Source organism: Salmo trutta, chromosome 18 (genome assembly GCF_901001165.1).
Source record: "Salmo trutta chromosome 18, fSalTru1.1, whole genome shotgun sequence".
NCBI classification, from domain to species: domain Eukaryota; kingdom Metazoa; phylum Chordata; class Actinopteri; order Salmoniformes; family Salmonidae; genus Salmo; species Salmo trutta.
The window spans coordinates 57526115-57538662 of NC_042974.1; the positions used below are offsets into that span (position 1 = coordinate 57526115).

At 45.9% G+C, this 12548-nt stretch overlaps 1 pseudogene; it reads left to right on the forward strand.

Moving 5' to 3' along the window:
* LOC115152697 (myocardin-related transcription factor A-like) overlaps positions 1-12548 on the forward strand; it is a 70806-nt pseudogene that overhangs the window by 40024 nt on the left and 18234 nt on the right.

Here is a 12548-nt window from a genome sequence, read left to right on the forward strand (position 1 = left end):
TTTACTAGGATTAAATGTCAGCAATTGTGAAAACTGAGTTTAAATTTATTTGACTAAGGTGTATGTAAACTTCCGACTTCAACTGTACCACCCCTACCTTGTCACAACACAACTGATTTGGCTCAAACGCATTAAGAAGGAAAAAAATTGACAAATTAACTTTTACCAAGACACACCTGTTAATTGAAATGCATTCCAGGTGACTACCTCATGAAGCTGGTTGAGAGAATGCCAAGAGTGTGCAAAGCTGTCATCAAGGCAAAGGGTGGCTACTTTGAAGAGTTTAAAATATATATTGTATAACACTTTTTTGGTTACTACATGATTTCACTACAGCATACCACCCTGCATCCCGCTGCTTCCTTGCTTCTGAAGCTAAGCATGGTTGGTCCTGGTCGGTCCTTGGATGGGAGACCCAGATGCTGCTGGAAGTGGTGTTGGAGGGCCAGTAGGATACACCCTTTCCTCTGGTCAAAACAAAATATCCCAATGCCCCAGGGCAGTAATTGGGGACATTGCCCTGTGTAGGGTGCCGTCTTTCAGATGGGACGTTAAACGGGTGTCTTGACTTTGTGGTCTCTAAAGATCCCATGGCACTTATCGAAAGATTAAGGGGTGCTAACCCCGGTGTCCTGGGTAAATTCCTAATCTGTCCCTCATACCATCAGTCACCTAATCATCCCCAGCTTCCAGTTGTCTCATTCGTTCCCCTCCTCTCCCCTGTAACTATTCCCCAGGTTGTTGCTGTAAATGAGAATGTGTTCCCAGTAAACATACCTGGTAAATATTTTGGGGTTATTTTTTTTATTTATTTCATTGTTTCGATGTCTTCAATATTATTCTACATTGTAGAAAATAGTAAAAATAAAGAAAACCCCTTGATTGAGTCGCTGTGTCAACTTTTGACTGGTACAGTACTGTATGTGGGCAGAGATTCAGATTGTAACTGTGAATGAATGGTAACAGCTGCGTGGGAGAACTATATCACTAACACCACCACGTGCACGCGTCGTGACTGAGGAGCCGCAAGCAGAGCAGTCTCTCTCTGGGCTCGCCTTCTGCTGCTGCCCTCTCTCTCATACATCGTTCTCTCTCTTTTTCATCTTTGGCTTTACCCTGTCGATTTCCACCGTCTCATTGGACACCTTAGTGGAGCAGCTCTATCATTTCTAGCTGACTGTCACGACGAGAGAAAACGAGGGAAGGATGGAGAGACAGAAGAAAATGGACGTTCTGACCTGGAAGACAGAAGACGGCACAAGCTTTCTTGAATCAAATCACATCCCCTCTTTTGATAGAATTTTCAAGCTACTTTTTCTTAATCAACCTTTGACAAGCACAGTCAGAATTTATCTGGACAAGCAATGAATAAGACTAACGTCTTCTCCCTGCCTCGACGTAGGTGAAAGGAAAGCCAATACGATCTTGATTTTGTCTATTGCAGACGAGACCTCTTTTTAGAGATCCCCCTGCCTTTCGCTCCATATCGGTGGCCACCGCTATATCAGCGTCCATTCAAGACTTGAACGACGACACCTCGTTATGAAAATTAAATGTTTACAAAGATAATTAATAGCAAGTTTAAATGATAATGCTGGACACCAACCACTTCCTGTCCTTTGAGCCCGCCCCCTTGGACTATGTTCCATTGGGGGAAGAGCTGGACAAGCAGGACTTGAGGATGGATTACGAGAGACATACTTATCACAGCCTAAAAAAAGGTGGGTGGGTTTAGAAGACTAAAAGAAGGTGGGTAGGTGGGGGTTAGACGACTAAAAAAGGTGGGTGGGGCTAGACGCCTAAAAAAAGGTGGGTGGGTGGGGTTAGACGACTAAAAGGTCGGTGGGTGGGGTTAGACGACTAAAAGAAGGTGGGTGGGGTTAGACAACTAAATGAGGGTGGGTGGGTGGGTGGGGTTAGACGACTAAAAGAAGGTGGGTGGGGTTAGACGACTAAGGTCGGTGGGTGGGGTTAGACGACTAAAAGAAGGTGGGTGGGTGGGGTTAGACGACTAAAAGAAGGTGGGTGGGGTTAGACGACTAAAAGAAGGTGGGTGGGTGGGGTTAGACGACTAAAAGAAGGTGGGTGGGGTTAGACGACTAAAAGAAGGTGTGTGGGTGGGGTTAGACGACTAAAAGAAGGTGGGTGGGTGGGGTTAGACGACTAAAAGAAGGTGGGTGGGTGGGGTTAGAAGACACTCAGTGGAGAGGGGAGATGTGATTTGTGTGTTTGTCATTTTAGATGTAGACTCCCCCTAGATGTTACAATTTCCAAGTTTATTGTCTAGCACAAGCTTTGGGTTTGGTTCGGTTCTGTATGGTGACCAGACTTCTGTCAAGCTTTGGGTTTGGTTCTGTTTGGTGACCAGACTTCTGTCAAGCTTCATACATCCTCTTCATACATCCTCTTCATACATCCTCTTCATACATCCTCTTCTTGCTCCTTTCTTACTGATGCGTGCCGTGAACCATAAAAGGTCATTGGCTTCGGCCATTCCTCGTATAACTCCCTGGTTGTGGTGTGTAATGATCAAGCTAATGTCCAAATGGTGAGGTCATTGGATGATTACTGTGCTTTCCAAATAGAACTGTTCCAATGGCCATGCCAAGTGTTCGGCCATGCCAAGTGTGTGTGCGCATGTGAGTTTATAAGGGAGACTTCTAGGTGTGTGTGGGAAAGGGGAAGGGATACCTAGTCAGTATTCAACTGAAATGTCTTGTGCATTTAACCCCTCTGAATCAGAGAGGTGTGGGGGGTGCCTTATTCAACGTCATCGGCGCTCTGGGAACAGTTGTTACTGGGGCTTAATTGCCTTGCTCAAGGGCAGAACGTCAGATTTGGGGATTTGAACCAGCGACATTTTGGTTACTGGCCCAACTGTCTTAACCGTGTGTGTACACGCGCACGCACGCACACAGTAGGTGTGGACTATGCTGTGCCAGGTCTGGAGGCCCTTTGGGGACAGTGGCAGACATATTTAATTAGACCTAGTGACACATGAGCAGACTGTTGGCCCTCCTCCCTGTTCTTTTATCTCTCTTGTTCTCTCTCACACTCTCTGCATTCTCTCTCTCTCATCTTTCTTCTCTCTCAATTCAATTCAAGGGTCTTTATTGGCATGGGAAACATATGTTAACATTGCCAAAGCAAGTGAAATAGATAAACATAAGTGAAATGAACAATACAAATTAACTGTAAACATTACACTCACAGAAGTTCCAAAATAATAAAGACATTTATAATGTCATATTATGTCTATATACAGTGTTGTAACGATGTGCAATAGTTAAAGTACAAAAGGGAAAATAAATATGGGTTGTATTTACAATGGTGTTTGTTCTTCACTGGTTGACTTTTCTTGTGGCAACAGGTCACAAATATTGCTGCTGTGATGGAACACTGTGGTATTTCACCCAGTAGATATGGGAGTTTATCAAACTTGGGTTTGTTTCAAATTCTTTGTGGATCTGTGTAATCTGAGGGAAATGTGTCTCTAATATGGTCATACATTGGGCAGGAGGTTAGGAAGTGCAGCTCAGTTTCCACCTCATTTTGTGGGCAGTGTGCACATAGCCTGTCTTCTCTTGAGAGCCAGGTCTACCAAGAGAGCCAGGTCTATGCTCACTGAGTCTGTACATAGTCAGAGCTTTCCTTAAGTTCGGGTCAGTCACAGTGGTCAGGTATTCTGCCACTGTACTCTCTGTTTAGGGCCAAATAGCATTCTAGTTTGCTCTCTCTCTGCATTCTCTCTCTATCCTCTCTCTCATCTTTCTTCTGTCTCTCTCTGCATTCTCTCTTGTCTTTATTCTCTCTCTCAATTCAATTTAAGGGCTTTATTGGCATAGGAAATGTTAATATTGCCAAAGCAAGTGAAGTAGATAATAAACAAAAGTAAAATAAACAATAAAAATTAACATTAAACTCACAAAAGTTGTAAAATAATAGACATTTCAAATATATGTGCAAAGTACAAAAGGGAAAATAAATAAACATAAATATGGGTTGTACTCTCTGCATTTTCTCTCTCTCTCTCTCAACTTTCGTCTCTCGCTCTCTCTCGCTTTCTCATCTTCTTTCTCTTCTCTCCTTATTCTTCCCTCCTCTCTAATAAATAGTCTTCTCCTCGTCCTACTTCCATGACTACAGCAGATCCAGAGGGATCTTCATGGTGGAACTTAGAACTGTGCCCCTTGCTTTCAGATGTCAGTGGTCCAGAAGGAATGACGACATGGATGGAAAGGAGAGGTGTGGAAGAGTATTTAGATTTAGGTCTGGACTGAAGGGACAGGGAAGCAGGACACTCACTTAGCCTGAGTCCTTTCAAGAGATGTGTGACTCAAACACAAAGTAGTTTAGGTGGTTAGGGGTCAGCAATGGTGGAAAAAGTACCCAATTGTCATACTTGAGTAAAAGTAAAAATATCATCATATAAAATTACTCAGTCACTCAGTAAAATACTACTTGAGTAAAAACTAAACGTTTTTGGTTTTAAATATACTTAAGTATCAAAAGTAAATATACTTAAGTATCAAAAGTATAAATCATTTCAAATTCCCTATATTAAGCAAACCAGATGGCACCGTTTTCTTGTTTTAATATTTCTAGATAGCCAGAGGCACACTCCATCGCTCAGACATAATTCACAAACGGAGCATTTGTGTTTAGTGAGTCTGCCAGATCAGAGGCAGTAGTCATGACCAGGGATGTTCTCTTGATGAGTGTGAATTGGACCAATTTTCTGTCCTGCTAAGCATTTCAAAATGTAACAAGTACTTTTGGTTGTCAGGGAAAATGTATGGAGTAAAAAGTACATTGTTTTCTTTCGGAATGTAGTACAGTAAAAGTTGTAAAAAAATATTAATAGTAAAGTACAGATACCCAAAAAAACGACTTATGTAGTACTTCAAAGTATTTGTAAGTACTTTACACCACTGGGGGTCAGGTCAGTTGTTCTGACTGGAAGGACCTGCTTACTTCCCTTAATTGTTGCAAGACTTGCAGGACCAACAATTCTTTCTGCATTCTTCACATTGATGCATTGCATACCAACCACGTTGGCTTGATAATACAGGCTGCTGTGAAGAATACATAGTAATAGGTCGCCCTAAGAATGGCAGTGGTAAAACAGTCTGCTGACAGAATTACTGCCTGCATATATATATATATCTCTCTCTTTCGCACTCTCTCGCTCTTTCTCTTTCGCTCTCTTTATCTCTCTCTCTCTCTCTAGCTCCCCCCTCTCTCTCTCTAGCTCCCCTCTCTCTCTCTCTCTCTCTCTCTCTCTCTCTCTCTCTCTCTCTCTCTCTCTCTCTCTCTAGCTCCCCCTCTCTCTCTCTCTCTCTCTCTCTCTCTAGCTCCCCCTATCTCTCTGTTTTGTTCTCTCTATCTCTCTCTTACTCTTTATCTTCCCCAATATCTCTTTCGCACTCTCTCGCTCTTTCTCTTTCGCTCTCTTTATCTCGCTCTCTTATCTCCCTTCTCTCTCTATCTCGCTCTCTTGCTCTCTTTCACACTATCTCTCTCTCTCTTTCGCTATCTCTTTATCTCTCTCTAGCTCCCCATATCTATCTCTTTTGCTCTTTATATCCTCTGTCTCTCGCTTTTGCACTCTCTTTCGTTCTCTTTTTATCTCCCCCTCTATCTCTTCTTTTGCTCTCTCTCTCTTTCTTTCGTTCTCTGTTTATCTCCCCTCTATCTCTCTTTCGCTCTCTTCCACCCCCCGTCTAGCGCTCTCGCTTCCCCCCCTCTATCTCTCTCAATTCCATTTTTCAATGTAAGGGCTTTATTGGCATGGGAAACATATGTTAACATTACAAAAGCAAGTGAAGTAGATAATACAAAAAGTGAAATAAACAAGAAAAATTTACAGTAAACATTCCAAAAGAATAAAGACATTTCGTGTGTCTATTTACGATGTGCAAATAGTTAAAGTACAAAAGGTAAAATAAATAAACATAAATATAGGTTGTATTTACAATGGTGTTTGTTCTTCACTGGGTGCCCTTGTGGCAACAGGTCACAAATCTTGCTTCTGTGATGGAGCACTGGTATTTCACCTAGTAGATAAAGGAGTTTATCAAAATTGGGTTTGTTTTCAAATTCTTTGTGGATCTGTGTAATCTCTCTCTCTCCCTTTATCTTACCCTCTATCTCTCTCTTGCGCTCACTCTCACAGACACACATACATTCTCTGTGGGTTTTTATAAGTGCACTGCGCAATCAACAACTGAGAGTTTAGAAACAGGAAGTTTGTAATAAATGCCACCATACTCCACCCTCCCTTTGCCCTCTGCCACAGCGTTTCTTTAAGAGTGAGGGAGGAAATGAAAGAGCGAGGCAGTGGGTTCTGTCCATTGAGTCCTGCTCTAGCTGTCTACTCCAGTGTTTGTTGACACAAGGATACCCCCTCTGCCGTGCGGATGGATGGTTCAGTGTAGGATGGCAGTCTGGGCCTGAAACTCTGGTTTTGAAGATGTGGTTGTTGTTTCCATGCTGGCAGTTGCTGACTCTCCTCTATCCCTCTCTCTCTGTTGTCATGCAGTCCTCCAGCTCAAACTACAGCAGAGACGCACCCGGGAGGAGCTGGTCAGCCAAGGGATCATGCCACGTAAGTAGTGCCAAAACTCTATTCTTATCTCTAGAGTCTAGACCAGCAAATATAATAGAATGTCACCCTCTGCATTCTTGAACAGCACAGTGTCTGTTCCTGGTCCCCTTGGACTGACAGGCCTGTTCTGTTGTTGTAATTTGCATTGTGTTATGTTCTGTGGTGGTGGTGTTGTTATCAAGTGGGCCAGCCAGCTTCCCCTTCTGTGTCCACTTCCTGTTATGTGTTCTGTTCAGCAGCTGAAGAGACTGAGGAGACTCGGTGTTCAGCTGTTGATGGGAGGAAGTGCACGGGCTACTTCTTACAGGAGAGAGGCTCTGATTGCGTTGCGTCGTGCCTAAAGAACAGCCCTTAGCTGTGGTATATTTGCAGTCAGTGCCTCTCTCCTGCATACCACACCCCCCCAGGCCTTATTGTTTAGGTGTCTAACCTGGCCATAAGATGGGCCTCTCTCTCTCCCCTGTGCTTCCAGTCTTATTACACAACAACAACGGGCCAGGAGAACTAGGTGTCTCTACGGTGGCCTAGCTCAGACATACAGGACTTGATTCCAGATTAGTCCAGATTACTGAGGGTCAGGTTGTCTTCTTGTGGAGGAGGAGGCATTACCAGCCAGCCTTCTAAAATGGACTTCTTATGACCATGGCCCAAAGCTATAGCAGAACTGCTTTACCGTCAAGGCTCAGTAGAGTTAATAGACCGCAATGTGCTCATGCCATGGATTTACAGTCGCAGTGCAGTTGGCGCTATAAAGCAGACTGAATTAAACAGAAGGCTGGATCCTCCATGATCCATTTGCATGTATTTGTAGGCAAAAGTCGACTTGATTTGATTAGTTACATCACAGGAGTCTGCGACCCTCCTAGTTGACCTCCTAACCTCCGGCTTGACCCCTTCCGTAAGCCAGAATTGCGTCCCTCAATAAACACACACACAGCAGGGCCAGACGTCACTGTTTGACAGTTGAGCTGATTTAAGGCTTCACATTGGGCAAAAGGTGATCATGAAATCTCCAGTGTCCCTCCAACATCCTCTTCACCCATCCAGTGTGTGTGTGTGTGTGTGTGTGTGTGTGTGTGTTTTCCAACTTCTGAATGATGTGACACACAGGGGCATGCTGAAGACCCATACAGTTTCTCTCAGAAAGTCATCCCATCACTCTTCTCTCAGCTCTCACATGTCCTCCTTAAATCTCCTGGCTGTGCTGTAATTCACATCTTTATTGATAGTTCTATGGGTTCTCATGCGTACACCTCTCTTATACTATAGCAAGCCGTTCCTCCTTCACTGTTCTGCTGAAACAGGTCACTCACTAGTCAAGACAGAAACATACCGTTCTGTTTTCTGTTCTTACTGTTTGGTGGATAGAACTCCAGTGACTTTTTCATATAGAGAGTTCTGCTTTGTGCGGGTGTTCCTCAATATCAGCTCTCGCACTGTGTCTCCACTAGTGATTTACTCTGTACTCATTTGTTTGAGTTTTCATTCACGGTCGTTCCCTCTCCTTTATTGTTTTCTCTCTTTCCCTCACCACAGCACTGAAGAGTCCGGCGGCCTTCCACGAGCAGCGGAGGAATCTGGAGAGAGCTAGGGTAGGTCTTGTAGTCTCTCCAGCACTTTTTCTCTCTTTAGTTCAACAAGTGCAGTCTTTGTTGAAGTGCATCCTCTCCCTCTCTCTCTCTCTCTCCATCTCCTGTCCCTCTCTCTCTCCATCTCCTGTCCCTCTCTCTCTCCATCTCCTGTCCCTCTCTCTCTCTCCATCTCCTGTCCCCCTCTCTCTCTCCATCTCCTGTCCTCTCTCTCTCCATCTCCTGTCCTCTCTCTCTCATCATCCCGATCTCTCGTCTCTCCCTCTATCCTCTCAGTCTAGCTCTCTCCTCTCTCTCTCTCTCTCTCTCTCTCTCCTCTCCTCTCTCTCTCCATCTCTCTCTCTCCATCTCCTGTCCCTCTCTCTCTCCATCTCCTGTCCCCCTCTCTCTCTCTCTCCATCTCCTGTCCCTCTCTCTCTCTCTCTCTCTCTCCTCCTCCCTCTCCTGTCCCTCTCTCTCTCTCCTGTTTGTGAGCGTTTCTCCTTTGCCAAGATAATCCATTCAACTGACAGGTGTGGCATATCAAGAAGCTGATTAATCAGCATGATCATTACACAGGTGCACCTTGTGCTGGGGACAATAAAAAAGGCTATTCTAAAATGTGCAGTTTTGTCACACAACACAATGCCACAAATGTCTTAAGTTTTGAGGGAAATTGGCATATTGACTGCAGGAATGTCCACCAGAGCTGTTGCCAGCGAATTTAGTGTTCATTTATCTACCATAAGCTGCCTCCAATGTCGTTTTAGGGAATTTAGCAGTACATCTAACCGGCCGAATACTGTGTGTTTTTGTTCCTCTTCTCTCTTCACGCAGAGACGTCAGCGGAGCCGTCTCTGCAGGCCAAGCAGCTGCAGCTGAAGAGGGCCAGGCTGGCTGATGACCTCAATGATAAGATCTCCCACAGACCTGGTCCTATAGAGCTCATCCACAAGAACATCCTGCCTGTAGACCTGGACTGTCCTCTGCAGCACTCACTACTGGGTATGGACACACACTGTCCACTGCAACACACACACACACGCACACACATACACACATACACACACACACATATACACACACACACATACACACATACATACATACATTACAGATCAGGTATACAACACTACTTCTCATTGCAACACTTTACTGGGTACATACACAGTATAAGTTCCAGTATGTACACAGCAACACCTTAATCAACTGGGTAGGAGCGTCCTTCCTGTGCACAGTCCACTGCAACACGTTTACTGGCCAGGTGAATTAGTCCCTCACTCAGACAAATTTAACCAACCACTCCCAAACTCCCTTATCTTCAATTAATCACTGTTCATGGTTCACGTTCAAATCTTCCTCAAATGTTATCATTGTAATACATCAATTTCACAATACTGGACTGGTGTGGGGACATTGTTATTGCTAAATCCTTGTGCTGGAGCGACTGTGACCACTTCCATCATTAGTCATTCTGGTTTGGCCATCGCCTCTTTTTGTATTACCAATTACTATTCCCTCTGTTTGAAATACAGTTGATGTTTGTTGTAGTGAGACTCAACCTCACAACTAATCAACTTGTTGTTGTAGACGATCATTTGTTTGGCGAGAAGAACGGCAAAACAGAGGTTTAATAAATGTCTCTCTCAGATTCTCCAAAGGGTGCAGGAGAATCCTCATTGGACGAGGATAGCAGTGATGCATTTTCTCCGGGTCCACTAGCCAATCACGACTCTCCACTGGGTCCACTCTCCCAGCTGTCCCCCTCTGACATGCTCACTCAGAACAGGGACATGTCCCCCTCACAGGTAGTAGGTTGAAGTCTTATTTTTGTACAGTACGTATAGCCACATAATGGAGATTGCCACTGGTATTCCTGCAAGTTACATAGACAAGTAATCACAGGAGTTGTCCCATTGTTGACACTTAAACTGACCAATCAGATGTTTTCTCAGTTCCTTACCCAGGTCCCACCACCACCTCCGCTGTCGGTGAATGGCCAAGAATCATTGCCACCTCAGAAGCTGACCAATGGGACAGCAATGCCGGTAGCTTCCCGCCCTGCTACTGGTCAGACCAAGGTGAGAGACATCCCCTGTCGTTTGTCTATCAGAGTATCATGGAATGTAATACTTTGTGTATACAAGCAATCATATCTTACTTACTATTTCTCCATCTCCCACTCTTCCCCCACTCCCAGTCCAAGCCCAGTTCGGAGCGGCCCACCCAGAGGCCTAAGAAGGCCAAAGACAACAAGCCCAAGATGAAGAAGCTGAAGTACCACCAGTACATCCCTCCGGACCAGAAGGCTGACCGGGAGCCTCCCCCTCAGCTGGACTCCACCTACACCAAGATCCTCCACCAGCAGCAGCTCTTCCTCCAGCTGCAGATCCTCCACCAGCAGCAGCAGCACTATAACTACCACACCATACTCCCAGCACCACCCAAGTGAGTGTGGGGGGGAAGAGGTGTGAGTGTGGGTGTGAAAGAGGTGTAGAGTGTGAAAGAGGCGTGGAGTGTGAAAGAGGTGTGGAGTGTGAAAGAGGTGTAGAGTGTGAAAGAGGTGTAGAGTGTGAAAGAGGTGTAGAGTGTGAAAGAGGTGTGGAGTGTGAAAGAGGTGTGGAGTGTGAAAGAGGTGTGGAGTGTGAAAGAGGTGTGGAGTGTGAAAGAGGTGTGGAGTGTGAAAGAGGTGTGGAGTGTGAAAGAGGTGTAGAGTGTGAAAGAGGTGTAGAGTGTGAAAGAGGTGTGGAGTGTGAAAGAGGTGTGGAGTGTGAAAGAGGTGTAGAGTGTGAAAGAGGTGTAGAGTGTGAAAGAGGTGTAGAGTGTGAAAGAGGTGTAGAGTGTGAAAGAGGTGTGGAGTGTGAAAGAGGTGTGGAGTGTGAAAGAGGTGTGGAGTGTGAAAGAGGTGTGGAGTGTGAAAGAGGTGTGGAGTGTGAAAGAGGTGTGGAGTGTGAAAGAGGTGTGGAGTGTGAAAGAGGTGTGGAGTGTGAAAGAGGTGTGGAGTGTGAAAGAGGTGTGGAGTGTGAAAGAGGTGTGGAGTGTGAAGAGGTGTGGAGTGTGAAAGAGGTGTAGGGTGTGAAAGAGGTGTGGAGTGTGAAAGAGGTGTGGAGTGTGAAAGAGGTGTGGAGTGTGAAAGAGGTGTGGAGTGTGAAAGAGGTGTGGAGTGTGAAAGAGGTGTGGAGTGTGAAAGAGGTGTGGAGTGTGAAAGAGGTGTGGAGTGTGAAAGAGGTGTGGAGTGTGAAAGAGGTGTGGAGGGAGGGAAGAGGTGTGGAGGGAGGGAAGAGGTGTAGGGTGTGGGGGGAGGGAAGAGGTGTAGGGTGTGTGGGGGGAGGGAAGAGGTGTAGGGTGTGTGGGGGGAGGGAAGAGGTGTAGGGTGTGTGGGGGGAGGGAAGAGGTGTAGGGTGTGTGGGGGGAGGGAAGAGGTGTAGGGTGTGTGGGGGGAGGGAAGAGGTGTAGGGTGTGTGGGGGGAGGGAAGAGGTGTGTGTCTCTCCAGAAGGCCCCACAAGAATAGTAAACAAACAACAATTTGACCAACTGGGGACATTTTGTTGGTCCCCACAAGCTCCTAAACCTAATTCTAAACCTAAGCTAGGGTTAAGGTTAGGTTTTTAGCTTAACGTTAGGGTTAGGGTACGGGTTAAAATAATAGGATTTTGAACTGAATTGTATGGCCCCATAAGGTTAGCTGCATAAGACTGTGTGTGTGGACTGACTCATCTGTTGTTTCTCTCTCCTCAGACCACCTGCAGAGCAACTACCTTCAACCAACCCCACCCCCTCCCTTTTGCACAGTGTTCCCCCGACGACCCCTGCCCCTTCCAATCAGAATGGGTCCAGTCGTCAGAGCCAAACCCCTGTGGGAGGGACCAAACCTTTGACGCTACCAGCCAACCTGGATGACTTCAAAGTGAGTAGATAGGTGGATACATAGAAACAGAATTCTACTTCTGTGTGTAGACACTAGCTACTGGGAATGTATTTATTTCAGATCAGTGTAGATAAAGAAAGGGAGATTAGAAGAGAACCACATTAGACTATTGATATGCACTTAGAGAGAGAGAGAGAGAGAGAGAGAGAGAGAGAGAAACGGGGAGAGGGAGACGGGGAGAGGGAAACGGGGAGAGGGAAACGGGGAGAGGGAGACGGGGACGGGGAGAGAGAGAGACGGGGAGAGAGGGGGACGGAGAGAGAGGGACACGGAGGGAGACGGAGAGAGAGGGACACGGTGAGAGAGGGAGAGAGAGGGAGACGGTGAGAAAGGGAGACGGGGAGAGAGAGGGAGACGGGGACGGGAAGAGAGGGAGACGGAGAGAGAGAGGGAGACGGGGAGAGAGAGGGAGACGGGGAGAGAGAGGGAGACGGGGAGAGAGAG